Raw genomic sequence first — 22,159 nt, forward strand, 5'->3', positions numbered from 1 at the left:
AGCTCGTCCGCGAGGCTGTGCAGTGCCACGTGCGCGTGCGCTTGTGCTATGCGTTTAGTCCCACCTCCCTAACCGAGGGGGCCCTCGACCTGTTTATAAGCGCTGCCGAGTCTTACAGGTCGAACTCCTCTGAATACTTACCTGAGCGCTTATACACGACGCTCGCTCTCTGTCATGACCTGTGGGCCCTAGTCGGTTGGCCCTGCAGTCTAGTTTACAATGGATTTGCTAGTGGTTCCGCAGTTGGCTTGAGTCCTAGTACCCACCTGCATTGGGCCGGCCCGTCCCTTGGGCGGTCAATTTTTTGGTTTCTTAGAATTTTTCGCTCTAGTTTTCATGATTTTTTGCCTAATATAAGCATTATTTTTTATTTAGTACTGAATATTCTCCTCTGCTTGAACTAACATCTTTTTTATAGTGTGTTTCCCTCCCTTTCTCTTTGTTCTCATTTTTATTCAGCAATTTTTTTGGATTTGATGAAACATCCAGGTAAGATATATAGGACTGCACCAAGTGGCATAGTCATACTGACACATCTTCTTTTCTTTTTTCTTCTTTTTGTATGGATTGAAGAACATCATCGTCTGGGGGGGTCGGGGTTGTATGGACTTGCCCCCATTATCTATCTTAGGGGGTTGTGGGTGCATGGGTGGGGGACAAAATAACCGCACTACGCCTGTCAAACGAGCGCACTGCCGCGTTACCGCGAGGCCGAGCCAGGGGGAGGGGGATCGGGACCCCCTCCCCCATCCCGACGAGGCCGAGCTTGGAACGGGCCGTCAGGTGACGACCCAGCGTGCCGCGGCGTCGCATGCGGAGGCGAGTTCATAACATGACTTGCCCCATTATCTATCTTTTTAGGGGAAAAACCGGCACCGCACCGAGGGGCATAGTTGCACTAACACATCTTCCTTGTATGGACTTGCCCCATTATCTATATTTTTAGGGGGGAAACCAGCACTACACCGAGGGGCATAGTTGTACTAACACATCTTTTTCTTGTATGGACTTGCCCCATTATCTATCTTAGGGGGTTGTGGGTGCGTGGGTGGGGTGGGGGAAACAGAATAACCGCACTGCGCCTGTCAAACGAGCACACTACCGCGTTAGCGCGAGGCCGAGCCGAGGAAGGGGATGAGGGGTCGGGACCCCCCTTCCCCATCCCGGTGAAGCCGAGCCAGGAACGAGTTGTAGCAGGAGACGACGCGGCGTGCTGTAGCGTCGCATGCGGAGGCGAGTCCATAACATGACTTGCCCCATGATCTATCTTTTTAGGGGGGGAAACCAGCACCGCACCGAGGGGCATTGTTGTACTGACACATCTTGCTTGTATAGACTTGCCCCATTATCTATCTTAGGGGTTGTGGGTGCGTGGGGGGGATAGAATAACCGCACCGTGCCTGTCAAACGACTGCACTGCCGCGTTAGCGCGAGGCCAAGCCAGTGGAGGGGGGTCGGAACCCCCCTCCCCCATCCCGACGAGGCCGAGCCAGGAACGAGCCGTAGCAGGCGACGACGCGGCGTGCCGTGGCGTCGCATGCAGAGGCGAGTCTGTAACATGACTTGCCCCATTATCTATCTTTTTAGGGAAAATCAGCACCGCACCGAGTGGCATAGTTGTACTGACACATCTTCCTTGTATGGACTTGCCCCATTATTTATCTTTTTAGGGGAAAAACTAGCACCGCACAGAGGGGCATAGTTGTATTGACACATTTTCCTTGTATGGACTTGCCCCATTATCTATCTTTTTAGGGGGTGTGTGTGCGTGGGGGCGGACAGAATAACCGCAGTACGCATGTCAAACGAGCGCACTGCCGCATTAGCGCGAGGCCGAGCCGGGGGGAAGGGGTCGGGACCCACCCTCCCCCGTCCCGGCGAGGCCGAGCCAGGAACGAGCCGTAGCAGGCGACGACGCGATGTGCCACGGCGTCGCATGTGGAGGCGAGTCTGTAACATGGCTTGCCCCATTATCTATCTTTTTAGAGGGAAAGCCAGCACCGCACCGAGGGCCATAGTTGTACTAACACATCTTCCTGGTATGGACTTGCCCCATTATCTATCTTTTTAGGGGGAAAACCAGCACCGCACTGAGGAGCATAGTTGTACTGACACATCTTCCTCGTATGGACTTGCCCCACTATCTATCTTTTTAGGGGGGTGTGGGTGCATGGGGGGACAGAATAACTGCACTGCGCCTATCAAACGAGACGAGCACACTGCCACGTTAGTGCGAGGTCGAGTCAGACGGGAGGAGGGTCGGGACACCCTCCCCCATCCCAGCGAGGCTGAGCCAGGAACGAGCCGTAGCAGGCGACGACACGGCGTGTTGCAGCATCGCATGCGGAGGCGAGTCTGTAACATTACTTGCCCCATTATCTATCTTTTTAGGGGGAAAACCAGCACCGCACCGAGGGGCATAGTTGTACTGGCACATCTTCCTTTTATGGACTTTCCCCATTATCATCTTTTTGGGGGGGGGGGAACCAACACCGCACGGAGGGGCATAGTTGTACTGACACATCTTTTTCTTGTATGGATTGATAAACACACGTCATCGGTAAGAAGCGGTATTTGTCATATGCTGAGGTGAATCTATAACATAACTTGCCCCATTATGTATCTTCGTTAGGTCATTGCATTGTATAATGTGATGCGGCGTCATATGTGTACATGTGTGAGGAGGCAAGTCCTTTAAATGAATTTGTGATTCAAAGTGTACCACCATTTTTTTGTACTTTTTGTTATTATTTTGAGAAATGTTGTAGTTAATTTTGTATAGTCTATGTAAGGTATTTCAATTGTAATTTTTTTGATAGTTTTTATTGAACTGTTATGAGGTCTTATTTGTGCTTTAGCCGTTGGTTTTCTCCCTCTATATTTTTTTGTTATTGTATTTAATTTTTGCTATTATTTTTAGTAACTGCCCTGATATAGTGGGCTTTGCCCCTTTATTTTTTTCTTCCACGATCGTGGGCTTTAGCCATCGGTTTTCTCCCACTCCCCTTTTAACCTCCGCTCTCCTCCGTTCCCCTCTCCTTTTTTAGCTATTTGCAAATCGCTTCCTTCTTCATTCCCCTCTTCTCCTCTTCTCGCATAGAAGCTGCTTCCCCAGTTTCGCCGCGGGAGCGTTGGCCGGCGGGTTGAACTCCAGGGGAAGCACTGTGTGCTCTGTTGGTTCCTTTGCTCTGCCTTTGACTCCTCTTGGTCCCCTTTTCTATAGATTTTTCCTATATTTCTAAGTTGTTGCTCTCGTGCTGTCTCAGCTTGGATTCGCTACGGGAAGCTTTGTTTGTGCGGTTTTTTCCGGACGAGCGGCTTGCGTGTCTGAGACTGGATTCGGTGGTGGAGTTTGTATTTCGTGGTAAGAGTTTTGCTTTGTTTGGCATCCTTCATTTATCAAATCGGTAAGAACCCTAGTTTTTGGTCATGTGTCTTACAATTCTGGTTCAGCAGATTTTAGGTATGTAGATCTCAATGGGTACGTCACCTAGTCCAGACAAGGTGAATGCAGGCAATTCATTGTGCTGAAACCTTTTTTTGTTTCTGGTGATGATGTCTTATCAGATCTGGTGCTTAATTTGTATAGGTGTTGTCGTATGGACATTACAAGTTGTATGGATTTCGACAGTTGTTAATTCTTGCCCTAGAATGTGTGCTATGTCTAGTTTTTAGGTAGTTGTAGCCTGCATACAGGTTGTAGAACTGATTACTATGTGTAGTTTGAATTGTTGTGGTGATGGCATCTGAATAGTTTGTAACAGTCTGAGAAGAGCAACTAGGATGTTGAAAGAGTTTACATTATGAAGTTCGGTGTGCGAGTTGTGGGGTTATATTATTTTATTGGTTGCTATCTTGTTCATGAACTGACGTGTTGTCGTGTTTGTGCATTGATAGGGTTCATATAATTGAATTGATTGCTTGTTCATCTATTTTTCCTTTTTCCCTTTTTGCTGATTATCATGTTGTTGCATATGTTGGAGTGTCGGTGCCTCCTGATTCTGACAAATCAGAATGCTTTCAAGATCTTGTGAATGTTATTTTTGAGATACCAAATCCTCTAGAGGAATTTGCGAGTGTTGCTGGTGTTTCCCCTTTATTTGCTCTTTTTTTAACAGCCTTGCATACATAAATGTATTTAGTTACATCAGTTGTTCCTTTTGTTTGCGTTTGATGCTATGCGCATATCTCTACAATGTTGATTGTTTTTAATTTTATATGTGTGTGCTTATGTTTTTGCTTTATGCAGTTAATGATAGCCATGCTGCTGTTGAGGACATTGCTGATGTTGTGAAATATATTAATGATTGAATTTATTCTCTTAATTTTGGTGATGGTGTTGGGAGCTTGCAGTTGTCTGTTACTCAGTCACAGAGTGTTGATGGCACTGAGCCTATTACTCACGTTGTGGATGTTCCTATGCAGTTATAGCTGGAGGACAAAAGGAAATGAAAGAAGAAGTGTGATTTTCAGAGGAGAAAGGAATTGGAACGACGTCAAAAGGCTGCTTGCGTGCAACGAAGCACTGAGGTTGTTGCTCAAGCTGCTCAATCTGGAGATGATGAAGTTGGTGACGCGGCCTTTGCAAGTGGTCATGCTATATCTCATGGAACTAACATGCCTGTCAAGACGAACTTGTTGTAGACTCGCTTGACGCAAGTGTTTCCTCGTGATGCAGTTAAGGAAAAGAAAATTGTTTTGAAGAGGAAGATGGTAGATCCAAATCCTGATGGCACATAGAGGCGTAGCCCACGTGTGAAAGCTGCTTCCCAACAGGGTAATTGCAAAGCTGATGCAGACAGTGTTGCTGTGAAGATTGGTCCAAGCACACTTGGTGTCTCCCCTGTTCGCCGGAGTCCATGAGTTTTGGAAATAAGAATCCTTCTTCGTCTCCTCTTCCGAAATGCTCTTCGTTGAAGGAAAATAAGAAGTGCAAGTTCCTCCTACAAAGGTGAGCAATGGTGTGAAGAAGCATGCTCGTATCGAGGCTGTAGATCCTGCATTTGAGGGAGATGATATTGAAGTTAATTCTGAAGATGAATATGCAGTGGTATGTGTTTTGTTTATTTGTTTTCAGTATTTGAAATTTTCTAGTTAGTGGTATTTTTTAATATTATTCCTTTGCTTTAGTCTTTGCTGAAGTATGTTTAGTGATTTGCTATGTTTATTAGTATTAGTCATGCACGCTAGACTTAATTATATTCGTAAAAACAATATTTTTGTTTTGGGATACATGTTTGTACTGTATGTGACTTACTAGTTGTACTTGCAATAATTTAATTGTGTCTAGGATGGTATGATGGCCAGGTCAGGCTTGGTCATTGTTTGCATCAATTGAGGGTGGTAATGATGTTGTATTAATGGTTGAACTTGTGCAATCTTTTTTTCCTTCTGGACATCGTATGTTTGTTTTGTTTTCTATATTCATTGAATTACGTTGTGCCTTCTTTATTTTCATTTACAACCTTTTAGCATTACCGGTCAAGCTGGTGAGAGGCAATGAGGAAAAAGTTGCTTTGGATGAAGGTGTCTCACAGCGATTGAATATAACTGTGCGATGTTCATTGAAAGAGATAGATACTTGTGCTCGTTTGCTTGAGAGTCTCCATGTGGCTAGGGTTCATGCAATTAGTTTTGGTTATGTTTCCAATGGAAGGTGAAGTCTAACATTTCCCGCCCTCTGATGGGAGTTTTGTACCTGAAGATAGATCCTGATATAATGACTTTGGACATGGGTGAGGCAAATAAGAAGCTTCGCATCACTAGCGATGGTATACAACAGCTATTTGGGTTCCCTCGTGGTGGTCTCTCTACACCAAGGCTGTCACGGGACGGATATGATGATGCTCTGATGAAGTTAATATCAGAGCTTGACATTAGCAGGAGCCAAGATATTAAGACGAAGGATTTGAGGGATAAGCTCAAGGTGCTTGTCAAGGATCCTAGCAAAGATGACCTTGCTCTAAAAGTGTTCTTCATTATTGTGTTCATGAAAGTTGTGTTGCCTAGTGCCGCCACTCGTGTTTCCACAGAGGCAGCAATGTTTGAGGATCTCGTCATTGAGGACGTGGCTAATATGCATTATTGCCAGTTGATGGTTGATGAGCTTAGAAGGGCTGTTGTCAAGTACCAAGATGGTGTTACCCTTGGGAAGGCAATCACAGGTTGTGCTATAGGTCATGTACTAATGTACCTTGACTGCGTCATCCGTGGCAAGATTATGGATGCTGACATGCGAGTCCCCCTCTTATGTTTTATGGATTAGAACAAGCTTTCTGATCTGGATGATGCGAATTTGATAAGAAGAGGCAATGCAGATCCAAGTACTTGGGTGTTTGTGAAGCTTCCAGTGAGTTTTATTTTCTTTCCTGTCTTGCAGCCCTTTTATTTTTTAGGTATAGCTGTTTTTGCCGGAGTGAAGATGAGTACTGTAGAGTTACCTGTTTAGATTTGTCAGTTCTTAAGCTTGTGAGGTTTAGGTATGATTTTTAGTACTGTTGTGTCATATGTGGTTGAACTGAATCACTTGTTAATCTGACATGTTTGTAAATACTAACAAATTGGCACTAACAATGGAAGCTTGTTAGTACCAAGGATTTAAATCTATGAATTTAATGTTATTTTTTCCTATGTGTTGCATCGATTAATTAACTCTTTTACCCTTGTTTGTAGTGGAAAACTCAAGAGGAAGTTGTCTTTTTCCGGGTGTATAAACGTCCAGTCCTGGAGATGTCGTATCAGGTTCCCAAGATATCATCTCTGCACGATGAGTTGAGAGATGGTTGTAGTGTTAACGGTGCTAGTTATGTTCCTCCTGCCCCTAGTAAGGCTAGTACTTCACAGAGGCAGGGTTTTGGTATTGATGTAGCTATTTCTGCGTTGGAGCGCGCTAAGCATATTTTAATAATGTCCGTTCTGAGCTAGAAAAGGTCCCAACTATAGTTGAGCGTCTGAGATGTATTAATGGTATCCATCTTGATGGTCATCAATTTAATGCTGAGGAAGCAGTGGACTATATTGAGATGGAGAGGATTTTAGTTAGTGATATGCGTGATGGTGCTGCTAAACTAATTCAGAGCTCAGTGCGTCTGTTGAACAACATGAAGCATTTCAAAACTATGCAAGACTCTCACTACAAGCCATATGAAGAAGGTGCCAATGTTGTTATCAAGCAGATTGAGAAGGATAAGGCTGTTGCCACTGCCAGCAGGGCTGGTGATGGTACTGAGGCTAATGTTTCTAACCACCATACGAATGATGTCGGTTTCGAGCCCCCTATTTTTTAGGTGAGCCAGTCCTTGATGTTTGCATTTTTACTATGTTGTTCTGCTGTCAGTACTGTAGTTGAGCTTGCTCATGTTCATTTCTTATTAATTTCTTTCATGCAGGAGACCAGTCATGGTGTTGAGGCTGCTGTTGACTGTGGAGTTAATGATCCATCTACTGATAAGAGCAAGGTTATTTTTATTTTTTATTGTGTTTATACAAATTCTTGAATTTTCATGCGCACCACTATGCCTTACATGTTCATTTTCTACCCCACACCGTTAAGAATTGTAGATGATATCTACCTTTTGTTAGTGTAGTTTAACTTTTTGTGTGTTGTTGCTAATAATAGCATTGTTTTTCCCTCATTACTATGAATCAGGATCCTGTTGTTGGTGATGAGCCTTGTTCGACCATCGATGATGTTCCTTTGAATGTTAGCAGCAGCAACATCGGTGATGTTGCTGTGGATGCTGCTAAGGTTTGTTTTTCTGTGCTTGCATTAATTTATGTGCAGTTTTTAATGATATTTATGTAACATCCCAAAATTCTAAATTTTGGAATGTTATACTAAATAGATAGATTTGTTTGATTGAGTGTGATTGAGTGAAATTCGAAACTTTTTGAAAGTTAAATGAGAGGGAATAAAAGGACTTTCCCAAACTTTCACATTTGCATTTTTATGATCTCTTGAATTCAAATTCTTTTCAATCACAAAGCCCTGGAGAGAAGATGACATGACTTCTTTCATTTATTCAAATGACAAGGGGTGTTGAAAATATTTGAATTTCATTTGAAAATATTTCCAATTCTGAAACTTTATGCAACTCCATGATTTTCACGAGAGAAGATAAAATGACTTCTTCAAATTATATGAAATATGAGTTGGGAGTTTCAAAGAAACTCAAATTTAAAATCCATTTGAAATTATTTTCAATATTGGGTTATTTGAGTTTTATTAAAATTATTTTTCTCCAAAAATAAAATATATGGAAATTAGGGTAACATGATTCCCTACAACAGAAAATTGGAGAGAAATAAATTTAAAATCATTTTAGTATTTTTTTAATATGATTTTAGTTGGATGTTAATCGACCCATAGCACTCCTTGATTTATCTGAATTTGTGTGGATTTTCTTTGAAGTTATAAAAATGTTCACGTCGTAGAAAATAATTTTCTGAAAATTTCGATATATTATATGCCTATATAATATTTTCTTTTATTTTGTTTTTATGATTATGTTTGTCTGGAAAAAAATTTAAAAAAAAGTTTCCGGGGGCCAACTGGGCCGAAGCCCAGCCAGCCGGCCCAAGTCAAAGCCGCCTCCTAGCTCCCGCCGTGCCCGACAGGGACTCGCCGGAGTCCGGCCCCTCCACGGCGCCCGTCGCCCCTCCTCCACGCCACCACCTCCCCTCCCCTCGCCCTTTTTAAGGTCGCCGCCCCCTCCCGCAACTCGCCGTGCCGCCCCGCATCTTGCCGCCGCCGCCCGTTGCAGACCCGCGCCGCCGCCACCTTGCTTCGCCGCCCACGCCGCTCCTCGCCTGCGCCGCCGCCTGCTAGCGCCGCCGCCCGCGCCGCTCCTCGCCTGCGCCGCACCCCGCCGCCCGCGCTGCCATGGCCGCGCCAGAGCTCGCCGCCCCGCCGGAGCCGCCGCTCCACCGATCTAAACCGCCGCCGCCGCTGGTTTTCTAAGAAAAACTGCCCCGACCGGTAAAATCGTTGCCCGGTTCGATTCGGTTATTTTGTTTAAAACCGGTTTTTCTTAATAACCTAGTTAAGTAGTGAACATTCATTGTTTTAGTCTTCGCAGCGAACGTTTTCGTCATATAAGCTTCTGTAACGAACGTTCGCTATTTAGTATTTTTCTTTTTCTTTTTAATTTCGGCCAGGGACCTATCTGTGATGATTTCTTTACAAATTAGTCCCTGTTCTTCAAACGGTCATAACTTTTCGCTCGTTTGTCCAAATCCAACGAAACCAACGCCCACGTCTTCGTTATGATCTCCTCTATCCAGTAAAGCAACTTAAACATGTTTTTGAAAAGTTTAAAATTTGAATTAGAACCGATTTGTATTCAAACTTCGTTTGATCATAACTTGAGTTTCGTAGCTCCGCTTGAGTTGATTCTTTTTGCAAATCGAAGCTCTTGACCTAAACTTTTTGATAAGGCCAAATTCATATAATTTTGGTACTGTTAGAAATTGTTTTATGTTGCAAGAGTTATTTTCATGGTTTTGATGTTTTCTGAAATGTCTTCTTCGATCTTTTTGATCTTTGAGTGATTGCTTATGTGTGGTTACTATTGCTTGCTTACGATAGATTGACCGGAGTGAGACGAGTAGACCTATCAAGAGTTTTGAGTGCGAATCATCTTCATCAACATTGCAGGCAAGTTCACACTTTGATCATATCCCCTTTCAGACCCAGTTTTTATGCATTAGTTTTACCATCAAACATTGCATGAGTAGGATTGATAACATGTGGGTATTGGGAAGTAGTTGATGAGGTAGGAACCTATTGCCCTGCATTCAAACCTTGGGAGTTACTATTACGTTATGCTTACATTGCCATGCTATGCTCGTAGACGTGGATTGGGTTTGAGAGTATTTCCTGACAGATGTGAGATTGTTAATTAATGGTTCAACTTAAGGTGGCAACTTTAATACACATCTGGGTGGATTGCTAGGGGCACCCTGGGGATATACCAGTGGACTTTCCCGGACACCTGGGGAAATACCAGTGTTGTCCTAGGAGATCCCGGGGATATACCGTGTGATCATCCTACGGTCCGCCACCTAGGCTCAAAGGGGTCATAAGATTATTCATGCTAGAAACTTCCGTGTGCAGCCACAAGCTATTATGGGCTCTAGCATAGTTGATTAAGTCGTGTGAACTCTTACAGTGGTAGACTAGCAGATGTAGGGGTTGTAGGTGGTACGGTCTACCCATCGTAAGGTGCAAACGCTTCTGAAAGACTATGTCTCGGTCATCCGTTTCTCAAACTCCATGTAGTGCGAGAAATCCAATGGAGGAGATCGAGTCTTGTGGGGGAAAGTGCGCAAACCTCTGCAGAGTGTATAAACTAATCATGATTAGCCGTGTCCCCAGTTATGGACATCTTGAGTATCTAGTACGTGGATTATCATGTGAATCTCATCACGTTACTTTAAATTAAGTTTGTTGGGTTTAATGATGTTACTTAATTGGGATTGAGAATGCTGTCAACCATTCTCAATGTTCAACAACCACCATGATAGTTAAATAAAATTCATTCCTTGGTGGTAGGGAAAAATTGGCTTTTCGCAAAAACTATAACCATAGAGCTTTTCCACCAGCCAAATATGCATGTAGTGATAGCCATTGTTCATCATTTCTCTCTATGGTGTGAATTTGCCAGTACATTCAATGTACTGACCCTTTGTGGCTGCAACGTCTCATGTTGCAGGAATCTTACGACGAGTAAGTGATACGTTAGGGTTACGATTTCTACACTCAACTTTGCAATTGGTGTTGATGGGAATCCACAACCTTGTTACTTCCGCTATTTGGATTGAGGTAATAGTATTTACGTTACTTTTTACATGTGATTTACCTCTGTTATAAATCCTCGAGTACTGTGTGTGTCAGCATACTGATCCAGGGATGACACTTAAGCACAGAGACTTGATCCATTCGGGTCGGGTCGCTACAAGATGGTATCAGAGCACATGTTGGCTGTAGGACGTGACCCTAGAAACTTGCAAGCCCATAGCAAAGATTTTTCTCTACGACTTTCCCTTTCCAAAAGATATTTTACCTCTCTTCTCTTCTGAGCTTATTCAAATATTACCTTTAGTGAGACCATACCCCTTTTCCCTTTTGACCCCATGAAGATTTGACTAATGAGACCACTCCAAGATGTACAAGATATCGGACAACCGAGACCATTCGGAATGAAGAGGATTTTACCATACATTATGATAATGGAAACTACAAACTGTTGAAGACTCTGAAGACTAGGAAAATTGGAGGCTCTGAAGAATTTCCAGATTTGTGTGACCTAGGAAGGCAACCCTTATGGAACTTGGCAGACTATGGAAGTTGTCAATACTCGAGATCAAGGTGTATCGGAGAAAGACTGAAACAAGGAGCATGAGAACTCGAAGTTTTGTCAAAGGAAACCCTAAGGCAGGAGATATCAACTGTGGAATGATAGCTCATGGGAATGACAAGAGCAGAAACACGGATATCCATGATGTTATCGCCCGCTTATGCTATTGTCACCGTGCTGAGTTAAGCATGCATATGCATGGAAGGATTGGATGGTAGAAGGCTGATGGAGCACCTATCAGCAAAAGATGAAGTTTTAAACTTAGCTAGTGTATCACCAGGATCTGGAGTATTACATCAAGAAGTTAAGATGGAGCCATAAGAAGCCGTATTTGAAAGGAAACATTTCGTGAAGAACTCAGGACCCAAAAGTTGAAAGTAGCCAAGCTAGAGGAGCAAAACCTCGAGATACCGAAGATTCGTCAGGAACTGAAGGACAGTAGGACCATGGTTCACGCCAAGGATGTTGAAACCCAGAAGTTTGGAATGCAACTCAAAAAATATTAAAGGACGTCATGATAGACTTTGCGACAACAGAAATGATCTGGCAAAAGGATTTGAGAAAGACAAGCATGATCGGAAGAAGCCATTGGAGGAAAGAACACGGCTTGAAAAGTTTGGAGATGTTAAAGATTTATTGACCTTTAGAAGACCAAACCCCTGTTATATACCTACGTTAGATGCGATGTTTGTGAGCTGTCAATTGTTTGATGTTTTTCCCGACAGCCACAAATAAAATCTGTCTTTTCAAAACTTTTGTTTGTATTGTGTGTATCCCTCTCTATCTCTCTTATCTCACCCCAAACCCATGGACCCAATAGAGGATGAATGAAGATGAACTTATATTTTCTGGACCGATGAGTCAGTTGGAGACGGACCGATGGATTCAGAACATGGAGGATCACATGGAGAATAACCCTATAGTTGGACATGATATGACCCAGCATGCTCTTCAGCGCTTTCAAAGAGGTGCTGATACTTGGTGGAGGATGTACCAAACCATCAATGGATGGCAAGGAGTAACCACTTGGAAAGATTTTAAGTTGACTCTGCCCAAGTCTCGGATTGTTTCCCAGAAGTTGAAGCCTTATGGAAAGGATATGAAGAAACCTTGTGCATGCAAGATTTGTGGAGAAATAGGACGCACCCATAAAGGACACAAGGATGAATGCCCTAATTATGAAGGAAGTCACCAGTTGAAGAATGCCCAATTAGGCAGATTTCTTGTTTCTTGTGTGAAGGGACTACCCACTATCCTGCTCAGTGTCACATTTACCCCATGGTACAACGAACCATCCAGCAGAAGAAAGAAGTAGTGAAAGGAGCCCTTATGGAAATTTTAGAAGAACCCGTGATGAAGGAAGAGGTGGAGGACATGCCTAAAGAAGACCCGAGAAAACCCTACACTAAGTCTTGCTATTCATGTGGAGAAGAAGGACACATCTCCCAAAATTGTTTGAATGGGGATCTAGTAGAATTCCCGACAGAGGAAGTAGAATATGACCCACAGGAAATAGAAGCCCTGATTGAAATGGAAAAGTCTAGAAAGAGAAGCAGATTGGATTCCAGGAAGGATCTGAGTCATATCACATGTTATAGGTGCAAGGAGTCAGGGCAGTACCTCAACAATTGCCCAAAAAGGAAACCTCGATACTTGTCAGAAGTAGTATGTTTTCGTTGTAATGAAGCAGGGCACTTTGCCAGAGATTGTCCCAAAGAGAAGGAGACTTGTGATAAAAAGTTGAGTCTATGAGAAGTATAGTAGTAGAAGTGAGAACATTTTCTTTTATATTGAGGTGTTGAGTTGAGACATGTAATGGAAAAGCAAGAGATTGTAATCATTTGAGAATGAATAAAGTTATCATCATTGGTACCGATATGGATTTTATGAGTTGTTACTCTATGAAGAAGAATTTTGGCCATTTTGAGGATATGAGAAATATGGTCTATGGAAGATTTGTGCATTTTAAGGGTGGTAGTACCCTGTAAGAACCGTTGACCCCTGGAAAAGATAAGGATACTCCACTGAGTGGATTTCGGACAAAATGAATACGAGTTTTGTCTCGATATGTGTGATACCCCAAGAGTGTGTGGGATGAAGTTGGAGACCGTCAGTTGTTTGGACCAAATGTGATCAAGGAGTCAGAAGAGAATGTTAAGTTGATTCGCAATAGACTGAAGGTAGCTCGGTCCAGGCAGAAGAGTTATGCAGACTTAAAAACGCAAGGAGGTAGTCTATGAAATTGGAGACAGAGCATGACTTCATGTGTTCCCTCTGCGAGGAGTTAAACGAATTGGAGTTAAGGGAAAATTAGCCCTGAGATTTGTAGGACCATACCGAGTTTTGGAGCGTATGGGAGAAGTGGCCAACAAGTTGGAGTCACCCGAAGGACTGTCAGGAGTTCATGATGTGTTTCACGTTTCCCAGTTGAAGAAGTGCCATGCAGAGATGGCCAATATTCCCCTGTAAGGATGCTTGACCCTGGAAAGGATAATGATGTTCCATGAAGTGGAGTATGGACTCCATAAGTATAAGTTTATATCTCGGTATATGGGATAACCCATGCGGATGAAGAGATAAATTACTATTGGATATAAAGGAGGTATGATGTCGGAAATATGGATCAATGGAAACTCCATGATGAGTCTGAGTAATCATGTCCTAATTTGGTGCCAATAGAAGGAAGGAAGATAGTACAATTGGATGGATTTTAAGTATGCTTGGAAGCTGGAAGTTGGATGTTGGAATAACAATCAGCTGCCCCGAGGATGAGTTCAAGGATTACAAGTAATAAGATGGGCCATAACCCACAGGCCCCAGGACCTGCCAAGAAGCAAGCACATTCTTGCTGAAGGAAAAAAAACTGGAAGAAGTTACGACGTTTATCGGCAGACAATTTTATAGGAGTAACGCAAAACCTGAGAGTTGTGAAGGAACGATAGATGTTTGTTTGGCTTGCAGAATCAATGGATTATTCCGAACGCAGTTCATGGACAAGAGAAATTCTGCAATGCTTGTGAGGATGACCGAGTGTTAGAATGCGAGATTCACTAAACCGTGTACAAGGTAATGATTTGGGTGCGGGATGGATTGATCACCATACCGACTTACTCTTATTATTCGCCTTGCTATATGGGATGGTAAATCTGAGTGACTTGCCTATAGTAGAGAGACGACGATATTAAACCTTGTTAAACCTTAGAATGGTATAAGAATTTTTCCCTTGTACACGGCAGCTTTTTGCCAACCATAGGTTATACGGTGAGGATCAACCTAGACCCATTTCTTGCAAGAGAAACCATAAATTGTTGACCACCATGAGATATCAATAGTTGTTTAGTATTGGCGCCAGACCCATCAGCTAAGAAGACCCAGTCTCGGAATAACCTTACCAGGATGAAAGTACAGAAGAATTGAGGAAAAAGGTTATGCCGCTGCCGGAAGAGCCAGAGAAGGAATTATCCTTATGATCTAAGAAGACCGGCCCTGTCAAGAATAAGGATGGAGTATATGAGTATTGATGGGACCGTAACAATGTTTCTAAGGGTGGTAGCACCCGAGACCCCGGAGACGATCGATGGATTTTGAGAAGACCCCGAACCTAACCTATTTCTTTCTAGCCTCTCCGAATCTCGAGGACGAGATTCATTTTAAGGGTGGTAGGTTTGTAACATCCCAAAATTCTAAATTTTGGAATGTTATACTAAATAGATAGATTTGTTTGATTGAGTGTGATTGAGTGAAATTCGAAACTTTTTGAAAGTTAAATGAGAGGGAATAAAAGGACTTTCCCAAACTTTCACATTTGCATTTTTATGAACTCTTGAATTCAAATTCTTTTCAATCACAAAACCCTGGAGAGAAGATGACATGACTTCTTCCATTTATTCAAATGACAAGGGGTGTTGAAAATATTTGAATTTCATTTGAAAATATTTCAAATTCTGAAACTTTATGCAACTTCATGATTTTCACGAGAGAAGATAAAATGACTTCTTCAAATTATATGAAATATGAGTTGGGTGTTTCAAGAAACTCAAATTTAAAATCCATTTGAAATTATTTTCAATATTGGGTTATTTGAGTTTTATTCAAATTATTTTTCTCCAAAAATAAAATATATGCAAATTAGGGTAACATGATTCCCTACAACAAAAAATTGGAGAGAAATAAATTTGAAATCATTTTAGAAATTTTTTAATATGATTTTAGTTGGATTTTAATAGACCCGTAGCACTCTTTGATTTATCTGAATTTGTGTGGATTTTCTTTTAAGTTATAAAAATGTTCACGTCGTAGAAAATAATTTTCTGAAAATTTTGATATATTATATGCCTATATAATATTTTCTTTTATTTTGTTTTTATGATTATGTTTGTCTGGAAAAAAAATTTAAAATAAAGTTTCCGGGGGCCAACTGGGCCGAGGCCCAGCCAGCCGGCCCAAGTCGAAGCCACCTCCTAGCTCCCGCCATGCCCGACAGGGACTCGCCGGAGTCCGGCCCCTCCACGACGCCCGTCGCCCCTCCTCCACGCCACCACCTCCCATCCCCTCGCCCTATTTAAGGCCGCCGCCCCCTCCCGCAACTCGCCGCGCCGCCCCGCATCTCGCCGCCGCCGCCTGCTGCAGACCCGCGCTGCCGCCGCCTTGCTTCGCCGCCCACGCCGCTCCTCGCCTGCGCCGCCGCCCGCGCCGCTCCTCGCCTGCGCCGCACCCCACCGCCCATGCTGTCGTGGCCGCACCGGAGCTCGCCTCCCCGCCGGAGCCGCCGCTCCACCAATCTAAACCGCCGCCGCCGCCGGTTTTCTAAGAAAAACCACCCCGACCGGTAAAATCGTTGCCCGGTTCGATTCGGTTATTTTGTTTAAAACCATTTTTTCTTAATAACCTAGTTAAGTAGTGAACGTTCATTGTTTTAGTCTTCGCAGCTAACGTTTTCGTCATATAAGCTTCTGTAGCGAACGTTCGCTATTTAGTATTTTTCTTTTTCTTTTTAATTTCGGCCAGGGACCTATCTGTGATGATTTCTTTACAAATTAGTCCCTGTTCTTCAAACGGTCATAACTTTTCGCTCGTTTGTCCAAATCCAATGAAACCAACGCCCACGTCTTCGTTATGATCTCCTCTATCCAGTAAAGCAACTTAAACATGTTTTTGAAAAGTTTAAAATTTGAATTAGAACTGATTTGTATTCAAACTTCATTTGATCATAACTTGAGTTTCGTAGCTCCGCTTGAGTTGATTCTTTTTGCAAATCGAAGCTCTTGACCTAAACTTTCTGATAAGGACAAATTCATATAATGTTGGTACTGTTCGAAATTGTTTTATGTTGCAAGAGTTATTTGCTTGGTTTTGATTTTTTCCGAATTGTCTTCTTCGATCTTTCTGATCTTTGAGTGATTGCTTATGTGTGGTTACTATTGCTTGCTTACGATAGATTGACCGGAGTGAGACGAGTAGATCTATCAAGAGTTTTGAGTGCGAATCATCTTCATCAACATTGCAGGCAAGTTCACACTTTGATCATATCCCCTTTCATACCCAGTTATTATGCATTAGTTTTACCCTCAAACATTGCATGAGTAGGATTGATAACATGTGGGTATTGGGAAGTAGTTGATGAGGTACGAACCTATTGCCCTGCATTCAAACCTTGGGAGTTACTATTACGTTATGCTTACATTGCCATGCTATGCTCGTAGACGTGGATTGGGTTTGAGAGTATTTCATGACAGATGTGAGATTGTTAATTAATGGTTCAACTTAAGGTGGCAACTTTAATACACATCTGGATGGATTGCTAGGGGCACCCTGGGATATACCAGTGGACTTGCCCGGACACCTGGGGAAATACCAGTGTTGTCCTAGGAGATCCCGGGGATATACCGTGTGATCATCCTACGGTCCGCCACCCAGGCTCAAAGGGGTCATAAGATTATTCATGCTAGAAACTTCCGTGTGCAGCCACAAGCTATTATGGGCTCTAGCATAGTTGATTAAGTCGTGTGAACTCTTACAGTGGTAGACTAGCAGATGTAGGGGTTGTAGGTGGTACGGTCTACCCATCATAAGGTGCAAACGCTTCTGAAAGACTATGTCTCGGTCATCCGTTTCTCAAACACCATGTAGTGCGAGAAATCCAACGGAGGAGATCGAGTCTTGTGGGGAAAAGTGCACAAACCTCTGCAGAGTGTATAAACTAATCATGATTAGCCGTGTCCCCGGTTATGGACATCTTGAGTATCTAGTACGTGGATTATCATGTGAATCTCATCACGTTACTTTAAATTAAGTTTGTTGGGTTTAATGATGTTACTTAATTGGGATTGAGAATGCTGTCAACCATTCTCAATGTTCAACAACCACCATGATAGTTAAATAAAATTCATTCCTTGGTGGTAGGGAAAAATTGGCTTTTCGCAAAAACTATAACCATAGAGCTTTTCCACCAGCCAAATATGCATGTAGTGATAGCCATTGTTCATCATTTCTCTCTATGGTGTGAATTTGCCAGTACATTCAATGTACTGACCCTTTGTGGCTGCAACGTCTCATGTTGCAGGAATCTTACGACGAGTAAGTGATACGTTAGGGTTACGATTTCTACACTCAACTTTGCCATTGGTGTTGATGGGAATCCACAACCTTGTTACTTCCGCTATTTGGATTGAGGTAATAGTATTTACGTTACTTTTTACATGTGATTTACCTCTGTTATAAATCCTCGAGTACTGTGTGTGTCAGCATACTGATCCAGGGATGACACTTAAGCACAGAGACTTGATCCATTCGGGTCGGGTCGCTACAATTTATTAGTTGTTTTTGTTGCTGGAATGCGTGGTTTTCCAATTTTTGGTTGTATTCCTATAATGAATTTGTAATGTACCATTTGTTTTTTCTTTTGTTAACAGGCATGATTGTGGCTTCTTTATGCTACAAAACTGCAAGACCTATCATTGCCAGGAGGATGGTGTGATTGAAATGTTGGATTACAGCCACGAAGACATTCTTGACATTAGAAAGACTTTGCGGTATACCTGTGTGACTAGCAATGTGTTTGATGTTGACTTCCGGGTTTTGTTTGGCATCGAACCCTGTACATATGCATGACCTTTTGTATTTGTTTCCATCTTGCACTTTTTGACTAGTACTATCATGAATTCTGTATCTGAACTTACCATTTTTGCGCTCCTCTTTTTTATTGCAGGTGAGTGGCTAGATCTTGGTGAGCATGACTACAGGATCTTTGGCAGCCAGTTTTCGCAGCTTGAGCATGTTGATGTTGATTTGAGCCAGGGGCGTTCTCCTGAAAAGACAAGATCTGGTGTTATGAAGGGGCGATTGGGAGCTCGCAAAGGTTCTATGGCTGCTTGTGCAGAGAGCCCCTCTACACCCAATAATCCCATTGTGCAATTGATAGACAGTGACGATGACGCATTTGATAAGATCACTGGCATGGGAAGAGTCACGAGGAGTGTTGATGCCAAGGGTGTATCTCCCCTTGCTGGAATAGTGGGCCATAGAGCTGGTGTTGCTAGGAAGGATCCTACTTTGAAGTTTGGCAGTGTTACAAGCACGAAGCGGGCACCAAGAGGTCCGATTAAGTTTTGCTCCCTGTGCAACAGCTTCACCCTAATAAATTCCTTCACCTGGACAAGGCTCGCAAGTTGTATAATCTGTTGCTTGGTGATGAAGGATGTGAAAAGTACGCCGAATGAGTATCTCTCATTATGTTTCCTCTTCTTTTCTTTTGTTGTTTCTAACTACTAGATAAATATGACCTGAACTGCTTATTTTACATAACTTGAACTGCTATGAATGCCTTATCTTCCTTCCCCTATTTTTTATTTTTCTGTGTGTTGCAGGACTACGTTCTCATTGATACCTCGGCCCGATGATAACGTAACTACCTTCACTAGCAAACGCATCTGGGAAGTTTTTTGCACCTGGACAGCTAATGGAGGGTGATGTAATGGACTTCCTCATTGATGATTGGAAGCGAGATCCTGAAAAAATGTTGATTTTGCATCTGGAAGAAGGATCTTGCTGAGTCCATATTTCGTCACGGTAACGAATCAGGTCGTTTGTTTCTATGAAACAAGACTGCCTATTGTTTTACAAGTTTTTAAAATACTTCCCTTGTTGATCCTTTTCCCCTATCTATTTCTTTCTGGCTTTTCACAGGTTGTGCTTGATTGTTCATTTTACGGTGATGAAGATAAAGAGTTTAATGTGGAGAGTGTAGCGAGAGAATTCAAGAGCTATGTTCAAGATGGGGAAGATTTGCTCAGTGCTAACCTTATGAGATCTACTAGCTGATTTTTGGTTTTATTTGTTTTGTTGTGATGCCGTTTTTTGAATATTTAATATCTCTTTTGGTCATTTGTTTTTAGGTCATGATGCCTCTATTCAAACCTATGGTTTTATCAAAGGACTTGAAAGTGAACCACTTTTCCTTATATGTCATGAATCGGTACGGAAGTACCGTTGACATCCTTGACCCTTTACCTTATGGGAAGAACCATCGTCCTGCAAGGAACACCTATCACAAAGACTGCGAGAAGATTGTGAGTGATATTTATTATCTCTAGATTAATTTTTCCGCCTCTCGTTTCTGCTTTTTTGAGACCTGAAATGTGTGGTTTCTTTTCTTTTTTATTGATCTCTAGATTGGCCCAAGTAATGAAGGTTGTGTATGGTCATGCTCAGTATAATGCGAGCAAGCCGCCCAAATGGGAGGTTTTAGCAAAGAGACCAACGTTTGTCAAGGTTCCATTTCATGGGCCGAACGAATGTGGCCATTATACTCTGAAGTATGCGGGAACCTATGATGGTGAAAAGATCATTGAGAACATTCAAAATAATGATGTGGGTTCTAGTTTAGCTTTCACTTTCTGTGTTTGGCTGATTGTCTATTCCTTTTTATGTGTCATGATTTTTGCTAATTTGTTTTATTGTTTTGCAGCCGCATATTATTGATTGGAATGTTGAGGATCTATATACAGTTGTGTTTGAAAGTGCTAGTTATCGACTAGAGGGGGGTGACTAGGCGATTTTTATGAAAGTCTTCAAAACACAGGGGCTTTGAAGACAAATAGTAGAAATGATCCTATTGATATGCAGCGGAAGGTGGACTACACTAGGCAAGCCATAGTCAAGTAAGCAATGAAGTGAAAGCACGAGGACTATCAGCAGCTAGGTAGTATGGATCAAGATGGAAGACAGTATGAATCAAAACAATAAACAGTCTTCACTCAGTGAAGTCAATCAGATCATACAGGCAAGCAATGACTTCAAGAAGACAAACTATAAAGTAAAGGTAAGTGAAGTATAGAACCAGTAGCTTGGTGAAGACAAGGATTTGGTAGACCAGTTCCAGTTGTTGTGACAACTGTACGTATGGTTAGGGAGGCTGAGATTTAACTCAGAAGACCGTGTCTTCACCTTATTCCCCTTGAGCTAAGGACACACAATCCTCGCCCAATCACTTTGGTAAGTCTTCAAGGTAGACTTCCAAACCTTCACAGACTTCATTCACCGGCGATCCACAATGACTCTTGGATGCTCAGAGCGCGACGCCTAATCGACTGAAGGATTCACAGTCCTCAAGTGTAACTAGTCTTTAGATCACGCAGACAAAAAGACTTCAGTGATGCCTAACACTCTTTGGCTCTGGGTGTTTTGGGCTTTGTCCTCGCAAGGATCTCTCTCTCAAATGCTTCGGAGGTGGGTTGCTCTCAAATGACAAAAGCTGTGCACTAACTCTGAGCAGCCACTAATTTATGGTGTAGGGGTGGGCTATTTATAGCTAGGAGGCAACAAGACCTAATTTGTCCAAAATGACCCTGGGTCACTAAGGAAGTGATACGTGTCCAACGATCAGATTTCAAACACACGCGGCAGCTTGACTTGGGCTACAAGTAAAGCTCACTCAACCAGCTCTGTATAATATTTGCCCTCATTGTCTTCGCTCGAAGACATAGGATTTGGTTGAGCATCACATCAGTCACTCTGACATTGTTCACTTGGACCCCACTTAACAGTACGGTGGTTCCTATGACTCAACAAAGAAGCAAAGGAGACTACGAAACAACTATGTCTTCACACTCCATAGTCCTCATGTGAATGTATTCTCATGTCATAATCTTCACTGTGAATATCTTCACAGACCACCATTGTCTTCAATGTCTTCACACATTTTTAGGGGTCATCTCTGGTAGGTAAACCGAATCAATAAGGGACTACTACCTGTGTTATCCTGCAATTCTCACAAACACATTAGTCCCTCAACCAAGTTTGTCGTCAATACTCCAAAACCAACTAGGGGTGGCACTAGATGCACTTACAATATCCCCCTTTTGGTGATTGATGACAAAGGGGTTGAATTTTTCAACGGGGATAAAAGTATGTGAAAGTTAAGGATTAAGGCATTGTCTTCATAAGTAGCAAAAGGCTCCCCCTGAAGATGTGCATATAAGTAGTTTGCTTTTGAATGCAAATGCACATGGTAGGTTTTACTTTCTGGAGATCCTCTTCGACTTATGAAGACAATTCATCATGCATATAAAGAGTTAATGAAAATAATGACATGCATACTGAAAAATGGACGTCTGCGGAATGGCTTCATGCGGAATTTATCATCGCATCAGAAGGTAGCAGAATAAGTAGCAGACGACCATCGAGTCTAAGTGTTACAACTCAAAGAACCAAATGTTTCAAAAGACGAGAGTTTTAAAGACTTAGCAAAATAAAGCAACCACTCATAAGGACCCGTGTAGCGACCCGACCTTAGACGGTCAAGT

The sequence above is a fragment of the Triticum urartu genome, chromosome 2A, assembly GCF_056163025.1.
Source record: "Triticum urartu cultivar PI428250 chromosome 2A, HENAU_Tu73, whole genome shotgun sequence".
In the NCBI taxonomy this organism is placed as follows: Eukaryota; Viridiplantae; Streptophyta; class Magnoliopsida; order Poales; family Poaceae; genus Triticum; species Triticum urartu.